This window comes from Nyctereutes procyonoides, unplaced genomic scaffold (assembly GCF_905146905.1).
Source record: "Nyctereutes procyonoides isolate TBG_1078 unplaced genomic scaffold, NYPRO_anot_genome, whole genome shotgun sequence".
NCBI lineage: Eukaryota > Metazoa > Chordata > Mammalia > Carnivora > Canidae > Nyctereutes > Nyctereutes procyonoides.
The window spans coordinates 7686445-7695000 of NW_026575136.1; the positions used below are offsets into that span (position 1 = coordinate 7686445).

The 8556-nt window shown below is 48.2% G+C and overlaps 1 protein-coding gene across 4 annotated transcripts in view; it reads right to left on the reverse strand.

The window, feature by feature from the left end:
- Positions 1-6857: 6857 nt before the first annotated feature.
- The window catches only part of LOC129495440 (zinc finger E-box-binding homeobox 2), a 136818-nt gene continuing 135119 nt past the window's right edge, over positions 6858-8556 (reverse strand). For all 4 annotated transcript variants that reach the window (XM_055302923.1, XM_055302924.1, XM_055302922.1 and 1 more), the window contains exon 10: positions 6858-8556. This exon is cut by the window's right edge and continues 4019 nt beyond it. The gene's annotated coding sequence lies outside the window, so the exon portion shown is untranslated.

Below are 8556 nucleotides of genomic sequence, written 5' to 3' on the forward strand. Positions count from 1 at the left end.
AATAAATAAAATAAAATAAAATAAAATAAAATAAAATAAAATAAAATAAAATAAAATAAATAATAAGGTCTTCTTGGGGGCCCTTGGGTGGCTCAGTGGTTGAGCATCTGCCTTTGGCTCAGGTTGTGATCCTGGAGTCCTGGGATCAAGTCTGCATTGGGCTCCCCATGAGGAGCCTGCTTCTCCCTCTGCCTGTGTCTCTCCGCCTCTCTCTCTCTCTCTCTCCCTCTCTCTCTCTCTCATGTCTGTCATGAATAAATAAGTAAAATCTTAAAAAAAAAAAAAAGATCTGCTTGGATTCCCCCCTCCCTAACTTAAAAATGTTACTGTATTTTTTTCTGACATTTCCTACCTGAGGCAAGGCTCTGGTTCCCACACAACACCCTTTTCCTCTGCTTTCTGGTTCTTCCATTATCTTGGCCTGCCCTCTGACACTGTTTCCCAATTTATGTTTTCCTTTCTCATTTCCCTCTCCTTAGCGCTGACACGAGCCACAAACCTGTAACCATGATGTCTGACTCACTTGGTGCTTCTCCTGTTAATGGACACCATGTGCAACGGGAGGCAGGAAAATACTCTTTACAGGAAATCAGACGATAATGCTTGCACTTTGGTGCCCTTTGAAACAAGAATTTAATTATCCTAATTAAAAAGATTACCTTATAGAAGACATTTGGGAAAAAGAACAGGCGGTTTGTCTTTTTCCTGATGACATGCATCTCAAAACCAAAAGGGATATTCCTGCTGATATTTGTTTTATCTCTTAAAGCTCAGGCACCAAGAGAATGGCTAGATCAAAATTTGATCTTGATTTTTAGACTAACCCGGAGACCGAGGGCTGCTGCCCTGACCTCGGTTGCTTTGGGGGTGTATTAGCTTCCTTAGGGCTGCCACAACAGAGAACCACAAACAGCGTGTCTTAAGACAACAGGAATTTGCTCTCTCACAGTCTGTAGGCTGGAAGCCCAATATCAAGTTCTTGCATGGTTGCCTCCTTCCGAGGGATCAGTTCCATTTCTCTCTCCGAGCTCTTGGCAGTGGCCAGCATCCTTGGCGTTCTTTGGCTTGTAGCTGTGTCCATCCAATCTCTGCCTTTGTTTTACACGGCCTGGTCCCTGTGTCTAAATTTCCCTCTTCTTATGGGGACATTGGCCTATTGGATTGGGGCCCACCCTTGGTTACGTCTGCAAATACCCCATTTCCAAATACTCTTGTATTCATAGGTATCAGGGGTTAGGACTTCAACATACCCTTCTGGGGGACACAGGTCGGCCCAAGCAGGGGGCTAGCATCAGGTGCCACCTACCCTTCTCTCGAGGGCCCATGAGGTCCTGGTTTTGTGGCTCAGCACTTAAAATCTAGACCTTGACCAGTCTTCTTCCAATGAAAGTGACCTTTCCCGTGCCCCACGTTCTCAGGGCTCAACTCTTAGCTGTCCCTTGGGCAGTTAATCTAAGGGGAGGTGATAACAGGCAGATGTCACCTCTCCCAGGTATTTGCCCCTAACACGGGGATTTTCTCCCCTAACCTGGTGGAGGTTCGGCAGCAGGTCAGGTTGTCTTGAGCAGGCAGGCCTGCCGGTGACCCTCCGACCTTGCCACCTCCTCCCTCTGTGGAGAGCCCCGGCCTGTCTAGCTGTTACTCAACTATAGGCCAAGTTGTTGCCACAGCCGGTCTGATGCATCTTTGAGTTGCTGGTGTTTCTGCACCCCGGGGGTGTAAGCTGCCGGGGGAGACTGGCTTCTGGCGAGGAAGGCCATCAAGGGAAAGAATCTTATTTCAGAAAAAGCCAACCTGAGGGATCAAGCGTGAGGACACCAGCCCATTGCAAACCATGGATAATTTTCAGAGACCGCACAGGAGCGGGGGGGGGGGGAGGGGGGGGGATTGTGGTTGCTAGGAAAATAGAATAAAATAAACAGAGGCTCCCCCAAGCCCGCACCCAGGCCTTGGTCTCCATCCCGGGGGGCTGTGCTTCCCGGGTCTCGCTGTGCATGTCTGTCCCTCCCATCCGAGCGGATCTCCGGGACTTCGGAGCGTCTCCCACGGTGGCCCAGAGAGGGGAGGGGATGGCAGCTGCCCGGCACCCATGACCTGCCTCCCAAGCACCTGAACGTCTGGGTGATGGTCTCGGCCCTTGCCCTCCGCCCCTCCCGCCTCTGCCGCTGTCAGATCCTCTTCTCTTCTCCACAACTGGGAGCTCCAGGGAGCAGATTGTTTTGGCTGGAATTAGCCGGGCGCAGATGGTACCACCTGCTGCGCGCTCCCCACTTCTTACTGGCTTCTCTCGCAGCTCGCGAGGCCGTGCATTCTGCAGGAGCTCCGGAGAGGGGGAAGGGGGGCCTTGCTCCTGCCGGGCTCCAGCCCCGCCGTTGCGGAGGGGCGGGGGGGGGGGGAGGGTGGGCAGGGTGCTCCCGGGTGGGGGCCTGGGCAGGGTGCTCCCGGGGGTGGGGGCCTGGGCAGGGTGTTCCTGGGGGTGGGGACCTGGGCAGGGTACTCCCGGGGGTGGGGCCTGGGCAGGGTGTTCCCGGGGGTGGGGACCTGGGCAAGGTGCTCCCGGGTGGGGCCTGGGCAGGCTGCTCCCGGGTGGGGGCCTGGGCAGGGTACTCCCGGGGGTGGGGCCTGGGCAGGGTGTTCCTGGGGGTGGGGGTCTGGGCAGGGTGCTCCGGGGGGTTGTGGGCAGGGTACTCCGGGGGGTGGTGGCTGGGCAGGTGCTCCCAGGGCCGTGGCTGCCTCTGGTGCCGGGCTCGGCCTCTGCGAACCTGCGTTGGCCGCAACCATCCTGTTTTCCAGGCTGACCGGCTGCCTGTGAGTAGCCCCGGGGCAGGTGGCCCTGCAGGCGTCGGGGAAGCGGGGGGGGGGGGGGGGGGGGGGGGGGGGGGGGGCTCCTCAGCTCCAGAGCCGGGAAGGGGTGGGGCGGGAGGAGACAGAGCCTGCTGGGGGAGGACAGGACAGGTGCACTCCCGCCTACCAGGGCTGGTGGCCTTGGGGTCCCGACTTCCCCACCCCAGGAGGACTCACGGATTCCCAGACTCCCTCTGCTCCCCTATGGGGCCAAAAGACCCAAAAAGTCTCACTCCTTAAAATCCTCTGAATCATGTCTGCAAGGCCGCTCTGCTGCGCGTCTCCCCACGAGGTCACGTCACACACCTGTCAGGGCTCTCTGCCCCGCGCCGTCCTCCCCCCCCTCCGCCCCCCCCCCGTGTCCCTCCCCCGCTGCATGGTCCTCCGCCGGCCTCTTTACGCTGCACAGGCCCCAGCGCATGGCCCCACAGGCCGTGCACCCTCCTCCGGGAGCACTCCCTCCGCACCTCCCAGCCCTGCAGCCTGCCAGGCCCCAGCACCTGGCCCCCCAGGGCCATGCACCCTCCTCCGGGAGCACTCCCTCTGCACCTCCCAGCCCTGCAGCCTGCCTCAAGCACTGCTGCTTCCGAGAGAACCTTGCCTGGCACGCCCCCCTCTGCCCCTTCCCGCTGAGGTGGCCTGGCCCCCGATTTCTTCTCATTCACATTATTTTTAAAAATATATTTTATTTATACACGAGCGACAGAGAGAGAGAGAGAGAGAGGCAGAAACACAGGCAGAGGGAGAAGCAGGCTCCATGCAGCGAGCCCGATGCGGGACTCGATCCCGGGACCCCGGGGTCACGCCCTGACCCAAAGGCAGAGCCCCAACCGCTGAGCCTCCCAGTCCCCCCCCATTCACTTTTACATCATCTTTTATCGTTAACATAATCGTTTCTGTTTTCCGCTCCCTCCCCCACAACTAGGCCCCTCAGGGTGGAGCTGACTGCGCCCCTGTCTTTGCAGGGCTCAGGAAAGTGCGGGGGCGCAGCATCACTCCGCGGCTGGGCAGCCACCGAGGGACGCGTTATTCTGTGCTCAGGGAGAGGAAGCGCCCGGGTTGGGGAGGGCAGGCGGGGCTGGCGCAGCCGACATCCCCCGCGGGGCCTGGGACCCTGCCTCCCCCCCAACCCCCCTTCGGAGGTGAGCCCTGCAGCACCCAGCAGGCGCCTTCGCTCGCCAGCCACGCAGACAGGGGGCCTGCAACCGGGTGGCTGTTCCGCAGGGTTAGGGGCATCCTTAGGATCGCTGAACATTATAGGACAGAAGAATCGAGGAAGGGTTAGAGGCACCGGTAGAGGCTATAAGGCATCTTTGGAGACCCGGCTTCGGGACTCCGCTCTGCTAGGAACGACTTGGGCTTTTATTCCTTCTGAGCCCCAGAACTTTAAAAGCCAAGGCCTCAGATGAGACAAGATCTCTGCCCCCGGGTGTTCTCGCCTTGGCTCTGCTATCTCAGAGTAGTCCCACTGCAGGTGCAGGACTCTCCTGCCGCCCCTGGTACCCCAGGCCTTGCTGCTTGCTCTGACCACCTCGGATGCTTCAGAATTCAGCAGGTCTCCGTCTCTCCGTTGGAGGAGATGCTAGTTCCGGAGCCTGAAGGACCCTCAGATGATGATGTGATCGGAGTAATACCGCCTTTCCAAGGTCGATTATTTCCATTCCATCCGTGCATGAAGAGTTCTCGTGGACCAGGACAGACTGCTGGCGGGAAGCCGGGAAACTAGCTGGTTTCTTTCGATGCTTCCATAGGCGTTTGAAGGAGGGTTCCACCGTGACATGGTGAAGAGAGCATTGTCAGGAGGCTGGGGTTCCGACAGTCTATGCTCAAGGGCTTTCTAGATCATTCAGGAATAGAAACAAACCAATAACCAGTGTGGTCTCAAGGATAGGTAGGCTTCAGCTTCCTTATCTACAAGATGTGGCTGGTGCATTAACTGCTTTTATTTTTCCAAGTGTTACACACATAAAGATTCTCTTCCTTACCCAAGTCATAGGAGAGTTTTATTAAAGAACAAGAACAAGATTTTGGACACTTCTAATGCAGACACCAAACGTGTTACAATGTGGTCGGGCCATAGAGGAGTTTATAGCATGTTCATAGAGTGATCTGTAGGTGAAAGCATGTGACTCAAGGGATCAGGACAATTCCTGGAAAACTATTTGTACGAATCCTTATTTTAATCTCCATCTTCAAAACCAAGGTAGTACATAATAAGCAGCCCTTGTGGTTAGGACTCTTCTTGTTCGATAAGAGTTTTTTCTTTTATGTTCCATCACCACTTATTCTAAATCGACTGAAATGTTCCTTTGCATGGAATGGTCTTTAGTCACAGAAACCCACTTTATGTTATGGAAAAGGAAAAAAAAAGTGTTTACTCGGATGTTAGGCTGATTATTCTAAGACCTACTTTCTCCAGAAATGGCATTTTAAATGTTAAAAAAAAAAAAAAAAGCTGGGCAGGGTGGCTTGTACTTCTCTTTTCCCCCTCTTGCTTAGATGTACCTTCAGCCGGAAACTCATGAGCTCACACTTTCTAAGCATGTTCAATAATGCAGTGGTTGACCTCCACTGGATGTTTCAGGACTGCAGGAAGTGGTTGAGGGTTATTCAATAGTTGGTGTTCTCCCTTTATGTCTGCACCAATCCTGGGCTGTACTACAGAGTTGGGAAATATTGTTTGTGTTGGAAGTGGTATCTTTCAGAAGAGATGTAGAAACCAAGGTCTAAGTTGCTTGTGGTCACTAAACACACATAACGTTTTCTCTGAGTGAGGGATGTTCTTGAGTTTCCTCTCTAAATTTATATCCCTTTATTCATGTATATTTTTTCCAAGTAATTTGAAGACTCTATTCCTCTTTTCCTAAACAAAACTAGAATGAAGTATAACTATGCTTGTTTGCCCTATAACAAGACCGTTTTCGGAATGCGTAAAACTGATTCTCCTCTAAGGAAAGGTCATAAGCTAAAATCTAAGTTTCTTATAAAAAGAGTAAAGGTAAATTAATATTTTCTCTCTTTTACTGTTGGCCTATCTTCTAAATTACATAGCGTTTTTTTTTTTTTGCGATGTTGTCTTCTGAACCTTTTATTTTTCCAGTACCGACATTTTAAGTGTTTCTCATTTGTGCAAGATAACAATATGATTTATAAAATGTCTCAAAAAACATTCCATTCCAGCTCCTTTCACCTCTAGTGTTGCTTTTTAACACTAAATATTCACTGTACACATACCAAGTCTACAAAACCTATGCACGCACACACACTCTCTCTCTCTCTCTCTCTCTCTCTCATCCTTCCATTTGACCACTCTGAAAATGGTCAGAACAGGATAGTAATGCACAAATCTTTCTTTGAATGTTTCCTTATGTTAGATCAATTCCTTCTGAGTTCTGGGCTTGCCAATGCTAAATTTCCTGCCAGGGCAGTAGTCTATTTTTAACATTTTGGGGGCTTATTCTTCGTTCCAAATCTAACAGGCATATTCTGTGAAGTGAAAGAGAGAAAGCTGATGGGTACTCTTACAAATCAGGACCATCAGGATTTGCAATTTCTGTAGAATCAAAGATATGAATGAGAAAGACCAATTAGAACACTTAAAAGATCATTTGTCACTGCTTTAATCTTCATGTACTTTTTACTCATCATTTTCTTTGACTAAAATTATCAGAATCTTTGTCATATTCATCTCAAGGCCAAATGGGAACAGTCGTGTGCATTTTATATTTCCAATATTTTGGAGCATTTTAACATGTCATACTAGATTATGGGTGGTGGGTGCCTGTTTTAATCGAGAGAGTTTTAGTTTGTGGCATATTCAGCATCATGACATCCCAGTGTCATTCCTCTAGCTCCGTATTTCACGTACAAATGAAGACTGAGGGATTTATTTTTGTTATTCAATAGCATTTGTTGAATTCAGAGATTAATAGATCATCTTCAACCCTGAAACAGAGGCCCTCTGAAACATCAGACCCAAAAAATTGGACACGGCCTATTAACCCAAAAGAACAGGTTGCCAATGATCTCCATGTTTATTTAAATATTTAGCTCTAAAGGAAGCAATCATTCCTTTATACTTCTTTAAATTTAGTATTGACATTTTTATTTTGGGAAAGGAGGTCTTTTTTTTTTTTAACATGGATACAGGAAAAGAAAACTCTCCAATAAAAATATTGTCTAAAAAGTTTGTTTTGTCTGCATGATTTACTAAATATGTACAATTTCAATTCACAGCGAAGGTAACAAAGATTTAAACAGCCAACATCACAAATGTCTCAAGTTCTAAAAAAAAATCACTGTGCACAGTTTAACAATTTAATTGAATAAAAACCAAAGCTAAGCCTTCAGTCTGAATCTTTTTTATGATGGGCACAAGCCATGTATTTTCTTCATCTTTGTTACACGATGCATATTTCAGTGACTAAACGCCCCTTCCCATTTTAGTATATTAGGTTATGTCAGTACATACTTAAGAGAGGCATAAATTGCCTCTTGGTACACCTAAATGATTCGTGATGTGTTCACATATATGTCATAATATTTATTAATATATAAAATGATCGGATGAGTCACCTGTGATTTTTTTTAATGTCTTCAAATGTAGGAATGTTTTGTTGTATGCATAAAAGTTTTTAGATTTATGGGAGTGCTATTTAAAGTGATCATAATTTAAACAGTGTCCCCTTGACGTAAGATACCTAGGAAGACCTATTCTGCACTTCAAATACAGAGATTTCACATTTCTACCCAATTCAGGTTTGTAAAGTTCATTATTAAATGAATCTGAAGGTTGTGGCCATCCCAATGTAATGATCAAGTGAATGAATGAATCGATCGATCATTAGAAACAAATGTCATTGAATACAGAATAGTTGAGTTACAGTTAAGGAGGGAGCCATAACTTTGGCTAACCCTATAAAATCTATAATAAGGTTGTTTTCACATATATTTTTTTCCCACATAAATTCTTTGGTGTTTCCACACCCCCCCTTTTTTTTAGTTTTTTTTTAGTGCTGTTGATTGATGAACATGCAATGTGAGATTCAAATAATTGCACCGAGCATGTTTATTTGAATAATTGCCCCATTGCACAATCAAATAAATCTGTTGAGTGTGTTTGTTTGAATGTTTTTACATGTACATGGGATCACATACTCAAATAAATGCAGCTGTGTTTATTACAATGTGTGGGGCTCCAGATATACACACGTTTGTTTGTGTGACTATCTACGGCCCTGCAGCCCCTGAATGGCCCTCACACATCCTGGAGCAAAAGCGTGGTTAACAATTTTTCAGTTCAAACACATGGAAACACATTATCGGGCAATTTCCTCAAATTTGTGACTAAGATTGCTTTCATTAAGGCTTACATCCTCAGAAAGATAGAAAATAACCCTTTCGGTGGGGGGACGGGAGCTATCTGATTGCGCAAAGTCTCTAATAAATTTATTCATATTTATCCAAATACTCCATTCTTTTTCCCTTCCTCTGAGCCCACCCACTCTGCCCCCAGTCCAACTCAGGCTAAAGAAGACATATGTCTTGTTTTCAGTTCTTGCTGAGAGATCCTGATACTCATCTCTCTTCCCCGTTATTTCAGGCCTAGGCCTACAGTGACATGTGAAAAAAGAAAAGATTGCACAGATCTGCCAGATACAAAAGGCTTTTGGAGAAAATGGACGGGGATGTTCCGTTGTTCCAACGTTGCAT